Source organism: Marmota marmota, unplaced genomic scaffold (genome assembly GCF_001458135.2).
Source record: "Marmota marmota marmota unplaced genomic scaffold, marMar, whole genome shotgun sequence".
NCBI classification, from domain to species: Eukaryota; Metazoa; Chordata; class Mammalia; order Rodentia; family Sciuridae; genus Marmota; species Marmota marmota.
The window spans coordinates 15555120-15571383 of NW_026000057.1; the positions used below are offsets into that span (position 1 = coordinate 15555120).

Below are 16264 nucleotides of genomic sequence, written 5' to 3' on the forward strand. Positions count from 1 at the left end.
CACTATATTAAGACATGTTATATGAAATTTTATGCATTTTGTGAAATTTGCATGTCGATCAAACATGGAGTAGAGAAGCACCATTTTATGTAAGTTGAAGTGAAACTTCTTCAACAACTACTATAAATTTCTGTTGATGTAGAAAAGGAAGGCAGGCAAAGAACACACGGAAAGTTGAACTTGTCTAATCATGCAAACAGTTCTTAATTAGTTTTGAATTCCTTTTCAGCATATAGACATCCACAGAAGTTTCTTCATCTCTATATTAGAGCCAATGAATGGAGTAGAAATCTGTCAATAACTCCAGTAATGCGCCAGGGAAAAGGCAGATGGGAAAATATTTTATTATTTGTTTTTCTTTCTACATACTTATTGGGAGAGTCCTCTCTTATCCTTGCCTTGCTCATCTATTAAAAGTAGAATGTAATGTTACCTTCTTCATAGGGCTGTTATGAGAACCAAATAGGATGATAGCAATAATAACCATATTTATTCAGTATGTGCTAGATACTTGACATGTTAAGAACATTGCTTTCTTTTTTTTTAATGAATTCTCATAGCAACTTTGAGACAAGCTCCATTACTGGCCCTATTTTATAAAATAGTCCTAGGATAGTATAATAATATCCACAGAAGGCTCATCATGTGCCAGGCAGTGTGCTCAACATGTTACGTGTGCAAGCAAATTGTCTTCACTAAGATGGTTTCATCTTCAGTCTAACAGGAATAACTCTGGGAGCCCCTAAAGGCATTGGCCAAATACCTGTGTACTCATTCACCCCAAGGGACAAGCATCAGAGATGACCAAGAGCAAGCTGCAGCAGGACGTTCTAATGTAACTCAGGTTCAAAGGCAACATGATATTTTTGTAATAGCTAATATACTGTAATCAGCAAACAATAGGAAAATCACTGGGTTGAGTTGAGAAACCTACACTCAACCATCAGTGAAAACTTAGGCAAATAATTTAATACCTCTTTATTTCTAAAGTTTATTTTCTGAATAAAAATAACAAATTTTAAGTTAGAAAATTTTAAAACTGCTGTTCAAAAAGTTCATGTAAGATGACTGTAACATATTGATATGAATCCTTCCAGAATTTAACTACTCAGATACATAAATACACGTAGTTGGCAAAACTGAATTGTACTGCATTTATTATTTTAGAATATCACTTTGTTATTGAATATATTGTGAACATATTTTCATGTCCATCAATATATTTCCAAAGCATCACCCTCAAGTAGAATAGACATTTAGTCCCTTCTCCCCACCCCACCACCCCTTTGGTTTGGCCATTCCTCTTGGTTATAAAAACCTTTTTAGAGCCCATTTTACATGTTGTATATGGGGTCTCTTTATTCTACACCTTCCTGCTTCCAGAGGCCACTGAATTGATCCCAGGTTCCTCCCAGCATCAGTTTATGAACTTATATATGTCTGAAGTGAATGACAGGGTAGGATTTGAGAACTCAGTGACTAGGTACTCTGACACTTTTTTTAAGTCTTAAAGTATGAGTGGCACTCACGACCTTCTGAGGTCATAACACTAATAAAAATAGGAAAAATCTCATTTTCAACATGCTACACTGAAAATACCCACATTTTCCTGTGTTTGTCACTATGCTCATGATGGACTGAATCCACATTCCACATGGTCCCTGCATTCAGTACCACTTACCTTAATTTAACACGTCTCACCTGTTTAAAAAGAAAGTATCGTACATGCATAAAGACATCTGATATCCAATTTTAAATCTACCTTACAGATCAAGGCTCTGAGCCTCAGGAAATTAGAGTTCCTATCCCTTGGCTATGATGCAAGCACATGATGAAGTCACGACTTTGAGAACTTTTCTACTCAATCATTTAATAGTCACTACATTCCAACCACATGTGAGGCTAAGGAACAGAACAGGGACCTGAAGAGACAAAGAACTCACCCTGAAAATGACAGCTTGCATTTCAGCAGCATAGCCTGCTTGATGTCATTTCTTGACAGAAGGAAGAAGCTCCCCCTTCTCTGGTCTAAAGTCTCTCCTACCTCATGGTACATTTCTTTACCTTCTTCACACCTTCCTTATCATTAAGCCCTCTTGTCCCTCCTGGAAACATCCAGTATCTTGATCTCACAGTGTATTTCTGGTTTACTCTTTTGCTTTTCTCTCACTAATTTAAGTCATGTTTTAGTCAGCTTTTGCACTCCTGTGACCAAAAGACCTAAAAAAAAGTAATTAGAGGAGAAAAAGTTTATTTGGGGGCTCACAGTTTCTGAGCTTAGTCCATAGACAGACTTCATTCCTCTGGCCCCAGGTGAAGCAGAGCATCGTGGCAGAAGTGTGTGGCAGAGGAAAGTAGTGGGCACATGGCCCAGGAAGCAGAGAAAGAGAGAGTCCGCTCACCAGGGAAAAAGGCACACCCCCAAGACCTACCTCCTCCAGCCACACCCTACCTGCCTATGGTTACCATCCAGTTAATTGGGTTAAGGCCCTCAAAACACAATCATTTCACTTCTAATCCTTCTTGCATTTTCTCACACATGAGCTTTTGGGAAGACAAGCCATGTCTCACCCATAACAAGTAGTCAACACCATGCTTTTGTAAAATAGGTGCACAGTGAATATTTACTGAACAAGTTTAAATAACCTAAATCCTAAAGGCTTCATTGATGCTAAAATTGCCTCATATTCTGGTTTATGTCTCACATCAAACAAGCAGTTTCAGCAAAATTTCAAGAAAACATATAGTTTCACGGTGTAGTTGTCTTTTCACAATCCAATTAATATCCAGCATGAAACGTATGATTATTGAAAAACTACTTTATCTTCATTACTTATCACACAGAGCAAAAGTATACAGTTATTATTTTTGTCCTATCTTCCTCAGTTAAAAGAATATTTTTAGAATAAAAAGAGTACCGAATAAAATTAGACAGTTTTCTTTGTTTTCTCTTTGAGGCTCAAGGAGTACATTAGTATACATATCTTAGATGTAAAATTATCTTAGATGATGTTAAAACTCAACAGTCAAGAAGAATATACCTAACACCCAAATATAGGTTTATATTTTCTCCAGAGAGGAAAAAATAATATTCCAAGCTGAGGCTATAACAAATTCTGCATTGTAGACATGACGATAAAAAGGACAAGTACAATGAAATGTATTAATATGTATATGCAGCAACCACCCCCAAACACTAGACAGCTGGGCATGATGGCATATGCCTATAATACCAGCAACTCAGACACTGAGGCAGGAGGATTGCAAGTTTAAGGTCATCCTCAGCAACTTAGTGAGATCCTAAGCAATTTAGAGAGATCTTGTCTTAAAATAAAAAATAAAAAGGGCTGGGGAAGTAGCTCAGGTGTTAAGTGCCCGCTGGGATCAATTCCTAGTACCAAAAAAACAATATCCTTGGTTTCTGGGTTAAGCTTCTAAATTTGGACATTCTGATAATAATGTATGTCTCAGTGCTCCTAAAATTTTCCATTTTAATATACATGACAAAATATGGCATCAAATAACTCATAGTCTACTTTCTTAAAATTTAAGTATATTTAAAATTTGAGTATAAAATTTAAGAATATTAATCTCTATGGGTTTTACCATCACTAATAGACATCCATAAAAATATTATTTCCTATTCATTTTTCATAAATTGCAACTTAAATGAATACCCAGATTCCACGTATATAAATAGTATCATGCAGTACAAGTGGCATATAGACCTTGTCATAGGCTGGAATGTTTATGAGAACTGAAACCTCTACAAGGAAGAGTCATCCAAATTTAATAATGAGAGAAAAGGTAGTCAGTTGAATTGGTTAAAATATTCACACAATATGAGGAAATCTAGTTGTCTGACCATTTAGTTACTGACGTTTATCAAACAGTCATTCAATCAATTCATCTCTACAAATACATTTTTTAATTTGACCACTAGAGGGAGGTATAGGTTTAATTGTGATAGTCCTTACAACCTTTTTGCTCTTAAATTCTTTCTCCCTTTCCTATATCTGTCCACTGAATGATATCATTTATAGCTTTTTAAAATCTGACCTAGAAAAGAAAGCTATTACCTATTTTATAAAACTATTGTTTATGTCATGCTTCACATACTATCAATCTAATTCTCAATGTGATGGCTGTCTTTCAGTCATTGAGTTTTCATTACTTTATTATTTGGACTTTAGTATTTAATTTCATAAAAGTTAAAAATGTCATAAAATAAGCTCATTTTTAGAGTTATTTAAACAGAAGAGTATGTTCTTGTCCTAGAATAGTTAGGACATAGAATTCTCACAGTGCCACCAATCTTAATGACGTTGCCAAATAACAAGCTAGAAGCCACATTATTCTCTGACCCAGTGACAAGAACATCACCACTAAATCAGTAAGCTGAGAGGCCTCAGGTTTCTCTAAGATGCACTAATAATTCTTTGGCTTAATTAGATTCTTAAGGTCACAGAGACCTGGGACTATTTGCCCTGTTATTTTGGAAGACCTTTTGGAATCAAGAGGCCAAAATGTTGTCCCAATAGGCTCATTAAGTCAATCATTTGCTGTAATTGGATGTTCAATGAATATTAATTCCTACAAGTTTTTTTCATCACTAGTAGACTGAATTGAAAACAGCAATCTCCCATTCCTTTTCTCTGGTTATGGATTAAATTTGATGAAGGTAAATAATTGACATAAGCTGGGTAGTAAATGAGCCTGGTGTTTATTTCAGTGCTGAAATGCCTAGTGGAAAAATCACCATGACACAAACTCCATTGGAATAGGAAAGTTGGATATGTCTAAAAATGCTCAAATCATAAGCTGAAAATGTTTTCCAGAATCTTCTTCATTTATATACTTAAAATCAGTTCAAATCCTATCCCCTCACTTATGCTGCCTTAGTCTTGATGCTTCTTATATCTGAAAGTTCTCATATCTGAAATTCAAAATCATCTACATTTATACTGCCCTGTCAATAAAATCACAAACTTTAACATGGGAATGTGAATATTTCTTAAATATGAGGTAAGAAAACAAATCTAAATTTCACAATATATTCCAATAGATTTGTGTGCATTTTACGGGGTTGGTGAAGGAATGGAAGGCAATTTGGTCTTAGACACTTTCAGATAAAAGAGATCTTTGCAGCTACTAGACTACATAGGATGTACTATTTCATGTAAATGTGTATCTCTTTTCTTTTCAATGGCTGTTACAAATTTGTGTAATCATTGTTAACATCTATGCTTTATGAGATTAATTTATCTATCTGAAAATATGTTTCAAGATCATAAATCAAAGGAGAAAATGTAATCTTTCTCAGCTTTTGTGTGATTTTCCTGGGTTCTGCACCTGCAAACTTTTCATTCAGGCAAACTTTTCAGAAAAAGCTACAAGAAATCTGTCAGAGCCAAAATGGCCCATACTTAGGCAATTTGTTTACCCATGAGAGAGAGAAGCACGGCAATAAAATCGCTATTCATATTGGTTGGAGTTTAAATTACAATAAAAGAAAATTATTTATAGAACAGGATTCTGACTCTTTTAATGTTTCTTCTAGTCTGTATCTAAATTCTCTCTGAAATGTACATAGATTTTTTTTAATTACATCTGTTTATTGCTTACTGAGAAAACAAGTTCATCTTAAAAAATAATGAAAAAAAAATATTAACTGAAAGTTAAACAACATTCCTATTCTTTCCCAGTCTCTCCAATTTCTACCTTACACACTCATATATACACACAGAAATTTAGAGATTGTCTCCAATATTTTGTTACTAAAATTAAAAAGATACCATTAATCCAGGCAGGGCAGCCCATGGCTGTGATCCCAGGGACTCAAGAGGCTGAGGCACGAGGATCACTAGTGCAAAGCCAGCCTCAACAAAGACAAGACCCTATCTCTAAATAATAACCTACCTATGCTTCAGTGGTCAAGTGCCCCTGAGTTCAATCCCTGGTACCCCCTAAAAAAAGACATAATTAATATATTTGCATATTATTTTATGTTCTTATACAACTATGTTTACAAGGCATATTCTAAGAAATATAACTGTATCATGAGAAAGATGCGATTAAATTTTAGAGTTGAGTATACCATAATGCTCTACCAAAAAAAAAAAAAAATTGTAACTTTTACCCTAACAGATTCTGAACATACTGGTCAAAATTATTTTTTTAAATCTTTCCCAATGTGATGTGAATAAAATGATATCTAAGAGTCTATGTGTGTCTGTGTGTTAGTTCATAAACAAAATTGATGGATTCAGAATTGATTGATTCTGGGCTGGGATTGTGGCTCAGCAAAAGAGCGCTCCCCTAGCACAGGCGGGACCTGGGTTCCATTCTCAGCACCACATAAAAATAAAGGCATTGTGTTATGTCCATCTACACCTAAAAAAATTTTAAAAAAAATTGATTGATTCTTTCTTTGTGTATCAGCTCCTTGTATTTACCCGTTTGTAACATTTCTTCCTATTTATATCTCTCAACCATTTTTTTCTAGGAAGTTTTGGGATTTAAACATAATTTGTAAGATTCCTTTGCATATTAAGAAGAATAATCTCTCTGCCTGTATTGTAATTTTTGGCAAATATACTTCCCAGTTCATTTTTAATGTTTGTGGATGGTTACCATCATTTAATCCTATGTGGTAAAATGTACTAAACACTCCCTTTTAACAGAGATGTGTGGTCACACTTTCAAGATAATTATTTTTTAATCTCTACTACATTTTCTAGTGGTTTTATTTTTATGTTTCACATTTAAATGTTTAATCTCCATAGAGTTAATTTTAGAATAAAAAACAAAGTTTAAATTTTATTATTTTTAAGATTTTTGCCCCTCCACATTTCAGTTTTGGATATTTTCACTTAACCCAACAACATCTCTCACATGAAGAATGAGTCAGCCTTCCAAAGTTCTCAAATCTGCCATAGCTTTGCAATTCAACAGCAAGAATATTGAATATATAATAGAAAAAAAAATTTTGAAAAATAAAGACTTTTGCAACCCCTCACCTCACACCACCAATTCCTATCTTAACTTTAACACATCACTTATGCTGGGAATATTTGACAACATACTTCATTGGAAACCAAGATCCAGAAGATTGAAGCTGAATCTTTACCGCAAAATGAAAACTAAATACAATGAGTAACTTGAGGGTTATGGCACACAGATTAGGTAAAGGCACATACAAGGAAAAAGGGGAAGAGGAGATGGAGGTGTGGGAAGCAAAGCTGATAGAACTCATTCCAAGAGTGTAATGGAAAGAACACAGGAGAAGCACTGTGTAGACTCATTGTATTGAACATGTCTGGAGGCACAAGATCCCTCCACGGCAGATCCAAGACCAGGGAGCTAAGCTAGGAGAAAACTGCCATTCTTCCAGTTTTAAAAGTCTCACATGGAAGAAAAGAGCAGCATGTAGTGGGATGATGCCCTGTGCCTGGTGGCACCATTGGCACAGTCTGGGAAGATAGTCTGAGCCTCACTAATCTGGACCACCCCTCTCCCCAATCTAAGATACCTCCTGATTGCCTTGCACAGTATTAAAAGGCTTATTTCTGTCCTGAGAGAAATCAAATTTCTTTCCATCTGCAAGCATTCCAGGGTGGTGCACCATGCAGGTCCACTTCAGGAAGGAGCAGGTCTCCTGGGTATCTGGTCTCCACCTGCATTCCCAAGGCTATGGAGAACGACAGGCAGAAGATGCCACCTAGCAACATGGACCTGGCAGTGAGTGGTTCCGTTTTTCTTAAAATCCTCATTTTGGTTTATTGCAAAGCTGGGTATTGATGGAATCTAGGGCCTGGGGCATGCTAGGCAAGTGCTCCACCACTGAGCTACACCCCCAGCCTTCCAAATACTTTTGACATATTTCAGATTCCTATAGGTACTTAAATCAATTTCTACTCTGGGTGATCATTGTGTGTGTGTGTGTGTGTGTGTGTAGTTGTAAATATGCTCTTGATAGTGTCTTTAAGTTGTTTAGTTGGTCCACATCATTACTCTTCTATTTTAGGTTACCCAGGCTATTCCTGTTTACTTTTCGAGAGGAATTTGAACAAGACTATCACATACTGAACAAACAAACATACTTGTTGGTTGAACATCTGAATTTGCAAATCTAACTTAGCAACAACTGATATCTTTAAAATACTGACTTTTCCTATTAAACAAGACTCAATGTTATTGAACACTTTTGTAACATTTTCATTATACTGCCATATGGTTTTCTATTCTTTTATTATTGTTGAATTCAAATACAAATTCTTGGTTTTATTTGTCAATTCAACTATTTATATAATTTTTATATTTATGCTTTAATCATTTTAATACTTATTTTTTGAGTATGTGTCATCTATTTTATTCAACTCATTAGTTAATCAGAAAACCTGTAAGATTCAAATGAAGGTAGAAGTCAAAGAACACCAAGTGGTCCATCAGGAATACTGATTGCAAAACTACTCAATAACTAGTTTGGGACAATAATCAAGTACATCTCCAAGAAACATGCTTTATTTGCATTTTAAAGTATAAAAATTATTCGTATTGCTATCAATTGTCTACACCTTTCAGAGTTAAAAATAGCTCAAAGACAATGATTAAGACACAGATCCCAGGTAAAGTTGAATTACACTAGAAAGGAAAACAAAAAGGAATTTTTTTCCCCCTACATTTCAAAAAATCTCTTAATATGTTTTCTAATGGAAATATGAGGGGTTATCTTAAAATATATTTAACACAGTTCTCAACACATCATGATTACTGTCATGTTGTCTTTTAAGCTAATAAAATCAGACAAAATTATTGTCTTTGAGGCAAACACTGCTAGAGAAATGCATACAAGGACCTCAGTATTCAGAGGTAAGAATTTTCTCATCTGGCTGGGAGAGTCTTCCTGCTAGAAGAGATCTGGTCACCTTGAGCCCTACCCCTTTCTCTGGCAGCATTTATGCCCCAACCCCACAAAAAACACCATGAAGCCACAATATCCATGCTAACATTTCCCTATCTCTTTACAGCATATACACTGTGGCCACTTTAGCATTGCTCATTTGTTACTCATAACGATCATAATCATTCTCATTTTAAACAATTTTTTATCTTTTACTGCAGTTTTAGTTTCACAACAAAATTAGGCAGAAAGATACAGAGATTTTTCCTATCATTCTCTGCCCCTAACATGCATCACCTCCACATTATCAACACCCTCACCAGAGTGGTACTTTTGTTATAAACCTACATTGATACATCATAAGCACCCAAAGTCCATAATTTGCATTAGGGCTCATTGTTGATGTACATAATCTATGGATTTGGACAAATGTATGATGACATGTGTCACCAATGATGGTATCAGACTGGAAGTTTCACTTCCTTAAAAATGTTCTGGGCTCTGCCTATTCACGCTTCCCTCCTCCCTTGTCCTGGCAACCACTGATCTTTTCACCATCTCCACAGCTTTGCTTTTCCTAGAATGTCATATACTTGGAGTCACACAGGATGTGGCCTTTTCAGATTGGCTTCTTTTAGTGGGCAATATGCACTGACGTCTTTTTTGTGACTTGATAACTCATTTCTTCTTAGCATTGAGTAACACTCCCTTGTCTAGGAGTACCCCAGGTTTATTTTTTCATTTAAGTACTAAAGGACATCTTCCACAATTATATCTAAAGTGCTATGAGCACCTAAGTACAGGTTTTTGTGGGGACATAAATTTTCAAATGATTGGAGCAAATACCAAGGAACATGATTGCTAGGTCATATGGTAACAGGATGTTTAGTTTTGTAGGAAACTAATGAACTGTGTTCAAAAGTGGCATCCCGTTTTACATCCCCACCAGTGGTGAATGACAGTCCCTATTGTTCTACGTTATTACTATCAGTTGGTGTTATAATTATTCTGGATTTTGGACATTCTAATAGGTATATAGTGGTTTATCTTTTTTATTAGTTCTTTTTAGTTATACATTGCAGTAGAATCAACTTTGATATAATTATATAAGCATAAAATACTCTAATTAGGACCCCAATCTTGTGAATGTGGGATTCAGTGTGGTGTTTTCATGTATGCACACAGTTATGTCAGATGAATTCCATTGTCTTTCCTTTGTTTCCTCACTCCATTCCTCCAATTCCCCTTTGTCTGATCTATTGAACTTCTCCTCCTCCCCTCCCCCAACCTTATTGTGGGTTACCAACTATATATTAGAGAGAACAATTGACCTTTGGTTTGGGGGGATTGGCTTATTTCACTTGGCATGATAGTCTCCAGATCCATCCATGTTCTGGCAAATGTCATAAAGCTATTCTTCTCTGTGACTCAATACTCCATTGTAGATATATACCACATTTTCTTAATGAATTCATCTGCTGAAAGGCACCTAGGTTGGCTCCATAGTTTAGCTATTGTGAAGTGTGCTGCTATAAACATTGAGCGGCTGCATCACTGTAGTATGATTTTAAATCCTTTGGATATATACTAAAGGAGTGAGATAGCTGAGTCAAATTGTAGTTCCATTCCTATTTTTTTTTTGAGGAATCTCCATACTGTTTTCCAGAGTGGTTGCACCAATTTACAGTCCCACTAGCAATATATGAGTGTATGTACTCCTTTTCCTGACATCTCTGCCAACATTTATTGTTACTTGTATTCTTGATAATTGCCATTCTGACTGGAGTAAAATGAAATCCCAGTGTAGTTTTATTTTTTTAAGTTTCAAATAACTTTCTTTTGAATTACAATGCATTTTGACACATCATACATAAATGGAGTATAACTACTCATTCTTCTGGTTGTACTTGATGTAGAATTACACCAATCATGTAATCATATATGAACATAGGGTAAAAATGTCTGATTCATTCTACCATCCTTCCTACCTCCATACCCCCTTCACCCCCTCTATCTAATCCAAAGTACCTCCATTCTTCCCTAGTATCCTGCTTATTGTGAATTAGCATCCACTCATTAGAGAAAACATTCAGCCTTTGGTTCTGTGGAATTGGCTTATTTTGCTTAGCATGATAATAGTCTCCAATTCCATCCATTTACCAGCAAATGCCATAATTTTATTGTTTTTAAGGCTGAGTAATATTCCATTGTGTATGTATACCACATTTTCTTTATCCACTCATCTGTTGAAGAATACCTATGTTGGTTCCATAGCTTGACTATTATGAATTGAGCTGCTGCAAACATTGATGTGGATGTGTCACTATAGTATGCTGATTTTAAGTTTTGGGAGTATATTCTGAGGATTCGGATAACTTAGTCAAATGGTGGTTCCTTTACAAGTTTTCTGAGGAATCTCCATACTGCTTTCCAGAGGTGGTTGCACCAATTTTCTGTCCCACCAGCAATGTATGAGTGTACCTTTTTCAACACATCCTCACCAGCATTTATTGTTGATTGTATTCTTTGATAATTGATATTCTGGGTGGAGTGAGATGGAATCTTAGTGTAGTTTTGATTTGCATTTCTCTAATGCTAAACATGTTGAACATTTTGTCATATATTTGTTAATTGATTATATTTCTTCTTCTGTGAAGTGTCTGTTCAGATCCTTAGCCCATTTATTGACCGGCTTATTTGTTTCTTTGATGTTTTTTGAGTTTTTATATATCCTGGAGATTAATGCTCATGTCTGAGGTGCAAGTGGTAAAGATTTTCTTCCATTCTGTAGGCTCTCTCTTCACATTATTGTTTCCTTTGCTGAGAAGAAGTTTTTAGTTTGAATCTGTCCCATTTATTGATTCTTGATTTTACTTCTTATGCTTTAGGAGTCCTGTTAAGGAAGTTAGATCCTAGGCTGAAAAGGTGAAGATTTGGGCCTGCTTTTTCTTCTATTAGGTGCAGGGTCTTTAGTGCCTAAGTCTTTGATCCACTTTGAGTTGAGTTTTTTTGCAATGTGAGAGAGAGGAGTTTAATTGTTACACGTGGATTTCCAATTTTCCCCACACCATTTATTGAAGAGGCTATCTTTTCTCTTTTCTCCAGTGAATATTTTTGGCACCTGTGTCTAGTATTAAGTAACTTTATTCATGTGGGTTTGTAACTTTATTTATGTGGGTTTGTCTCCGTGTCTTCTATTTTCTACCATTGTTTAATGTGTATGTTTTGGTGCCAATACCATGCCATTTTTGTTACTATGGCTCTGTAGCATAGTTTAAAGTCTGGTATTGTGATGCCTCCTGCTTCACTCTTCTTGCTGAGGATTGCTTTAACTGTTCTGGATCTTTTATTTTTCCAAATGAATTTCATGATTGCTTTTTTAGGTCTATGAATAATGACATTGGGATTTTAATTGTAATTGCATTAAATCTGTAAAACACTTTCAGTAGTATTGCCATTTTGACAATATTAATTCTGCCTATCCAGGAGCATGGGATATCTTTCCATAATCTAAGGTTTTCTTCAATTTCTTTCTTTAGTGTTCTGCAAATTTCATTGTAGGATTGTAGATCTTTTACCTCTTTAGTTAGATTGATTTCCAAGTGTTTTTTTTTAAGCTATTGTGAATGAGGTAGTTTTCCTAATTTCTCTTTCAGTAGATTCATCACTGAAAAATGCGAATGCATTTGATTTATGGGTGTTGATTTTGTAACCTACTACTTTGCTGAAATCATGTACGTGTTTTAGAAGTTTTCTGATGGAATTTTTTGGCTCTTCTAAATATAGAATCATGTAATCAGCAAATTGTGATAGTTTGAGTTCCTTGTCTATTCATATCCTTTTAATTTCTTTCTCCTGTCTAATTGCTCTGGCTAGAGTTTCAAAGATGATATTGATAGAACTAATGAAAGAGACATCCTTGTCTTATTCCAGTTCATAGAGGGAATGCTTTCAGTTTTTCTCCATTTAGAATGTTAGTCTTGGGTTTAGTGTATATAGCTTTTAAAATGTTGAGATATGTCCTGCTATCCCTAGTTTTTCTAGTGTTTTGAACATGAAGGGGTGCTGTATTTTGCCCAATGATTTTTCTGCATCTATTTAGATAATCATGTGATTCTTGTCTTTAAGTCTATTAATGTGATGGGTTACATTTATTGATTTCCATATGTTGAATTGACCTTACATCCTTGGGATGAACCCGACTTGATCATGGTGCACTAACTTTTTAACTTGATTTTTGTATATGATTTGCCAGAACTTTATTGAAAATTTTTGCATCTTTGCTCATCAGGGATATTGGTCTGAAGTTTTTTTTGTTTTTTGTTTTTTCCTTGATGTGTCTTTGTCTGATTTTGGTATCAGGGTGATACTACCTTTAAAGAATGAGTTTGGAAGTGTTCCCTCTTTTTCTATTTCGTGGTATAATTTGAGGAGCATTGGTGTTAATTCTTTTTTGAAGGTCATGTAAGAACTTAGCTGAGAACCATCTGGTCCTGGGTTTCTCTTAATTGGTAGACTATTGATGGTGTTTTTCCATTTCCTTGCTTAAAATTGATGTGTTTAAATTATGTATGTCTTCCTGATTCAGTTTGTAGGGTCATATGTCTCTAGAAATTTGTCATTGTCCTCAAGATTTTCTATTTTATTGAAGTATAAATTTTCAAAATAGTTTCTGATTATCTTCTGCATTTCAATAGTGTCCATCATGATATTGCCTTTCTTATCATGAATTTTAGTAATTTGAGTTTTCTCTCACTTTCTCTTCTGCTAAGAGCCATAGCCAAGTAGGAATGATGCATGGCATTTTTGGTTGAAAGCTGAGGCCAGCAAGCCATTGAGATGATAATGATTATGTTAAGATGTGCATGCAATTGGAGATTAGACCCCTGATGTCCGCCTCGGCCTGCTATTTTGGAGCTCTCTGGGACTCCCGGAGAGTTCCCATTGGTTGGGGAAGTGCGGTAGGAGGGATTTCCGGAGGAGGGATTTCCTGTTGGTGTAGTGTGTCCCGGGAGAAGGCCACCTGCATGGCATTAGCGGGAGTTTTGGAAATAAAGTTTGTTCCTGCTTGAGTGGCTCGTGATTTTGTGCCCAGCCAGACTGTGGCACTCTTCATTAGCATGGTTAAGGATTTTTCAATTTTATTTATTTTTTTCAAAGGACCAATTTCTCATTTTGTAAATTTTTTGAATTTTTTTTTGTTGTTGTTGTTTCAATTTCATTTATTTCAGCTCTGATTTTAATTATTTCCTATCTCCTACTGCTTTGGGTATTGATTTCTTCTTTTTCTAGGTTAATTGTTAAGCTCTTCTGCTTATTTCTTGATCAGATAGTTTACTTTCTTATTTTTGATTTTTAAGAGTCTGTAAATATATTTTTTGAATAACTATCATTTGTCTTGAAGGTATATCATAAATATTTTCTATCAGTCTGTGGCTTGTCTTTCAGTTTTTTGCAATATCTTTTGCAGAATAGAAATTTTTAATTTTAAGTAAGTCGAGCTTAGCAACTATTTCTTTCATGGATTGTGCCATTAATGTTGCATACAGAAAGTAATCACTATGCCTTATGCCATATAGATTTTCTAATACATTTTCTTCTGAGAGTTTCATAATTTGTATTTTTATTTAGGCCTAAGATCCATTTTTTTTTTTTTGTTAATTTTTATGGAGAGCATAGGGATGTTTAAATTTTTTTTCTAACTTGGATATCCAGTTATTCTAGCTTCATCTGCTGAAAAGACCACTTTGTTTCCATTGTAATGCCTTTGCTTTTTAAAAAAATCAAATATCAGTTGTCTATATACAATTAAATATGTATGCTTACATGGGACTATTGATGGGCTTTGTATTGTGCACTACTGATCTATTTGATTATATTGCCAGAACACAATAGCTGTGTTGTTTACTCACATTGCATCACATGAAGAAATATATTGTCATGAGCTGTCCGTGGGTTGCATGTAGGTCACTGCACATGAAAGCCTCATAGATAGAGACATCTAGTGTCTGGGAATGGCCAGTGGACATTTTCTCTAGTCAATTTCCCAGGGACAATGTGAATTTCTTCCCCACTCAGCCATGGCCCACACAGCACCTGAGATGGGTGTGACCTGCCAAGATGTCAATCAACATTACCTTTACTACATCATTACCTGCAAGACATCAGGAAGCAAGACTCTACCCTTGAACCTTATCCCTGGCTTTGATGTACCTTCTTAAATAAATAACCAAAGCCATTTTCCCTTTGTCTAGTTCCAGAATTCATGTGGACTAATCTATTGGGGGCTTCATCTTGTGTAAATATATCTCTGAGTATTTGTGTTTTGTTATTTGCTAATTATCTGAGATTGTAGTTTTAAGGTGACTTGTACAGAAAAAAACCCACAAAGAGATGCTGGCTGTCATCCTCCTTCCCAAAAATATATAATCCCAGTTTACAACATTGTGGGTGATACTGAGTTTGATAATTTGATTAAGATGGTTCCCATCAGATTTGCATATTGCATTTTCAGGCCAAAACCTATTCTTTGGTCATATTCAATCAATGGCTTGAGCACCCATTGCTAATTCTTGTGTGAATAAATTATTACAACAATAGTTTCCAAAGAAGATTTTGTAATTATATTTTTAATTGCATGTTGATTACCAGCATTCCTTTGTAAAAATAAAATTTCTCCTCTACCTCTTCTCTCATTTTCTATGGACTTGTGAAAATCTACTGGTGTTCATTGCATTGAAATTCATTGTAATCATCATTTTTGATTTTTATATTCCCCCAAATTTAACTAGGAGAAGCCCTTCAATGCTCCCATTAGTTTTCATGTATTTCCTTGCTTTGAGGTACAATAACTTATTTTGTACTTATCAAAACCTTTAATCAATTCTTCCTTTAAATGACTAGTCGCATTTACTTAGAAATTATATATAAAACTAAAAAGTGTCTAATTCTCTTATTCTTTGAAAATAATTGTCTAGTTGTTGTCTTTATTGGCTTTTTTTTTTTTTTTTTTGTACCAGGGGATTGAACTCGGGGCACTCGACCACTGAGCCACATCCCCAGCCCTATTTTGTATTTTATTTACAGAAAGGATCTCATTGAGTTGCTTAGTGCGTCACTTTGGCGGAGGCTGGCTTTGAACTCATGATCCTCCTGCCTCAGCCTCTGGAGTTGCTGGAACTACAGGTGTGCATCACCAGGCCTGGTTATTGTCCATTTTTTTGCTGTGCTTTTTTTCCTGCTGTTTTGTAGTATCTAAATAATGTTCACATGTTGGACGTTGGACATTTCTTAAGACCATGTTCTTAATGAGGCTATTATCTTTGAGTGTGAATTTGTTTAGGAATATTGTGGGGAGGGGCT

General features: G+C 35.2%; 1 pseudogene; it reads right to left on the reverse strand.

Moving 5' to 3' along the window:
- Positions 1 to 7300: 7300 nt before the first annotated feature.
- Positions 7301 to 7772, reverse strand: LOC125619839 (annotated as a pseudogene).
- Between the last annotated feature and the right edge of the window lie 8492 nt (positions 7773 to 16264).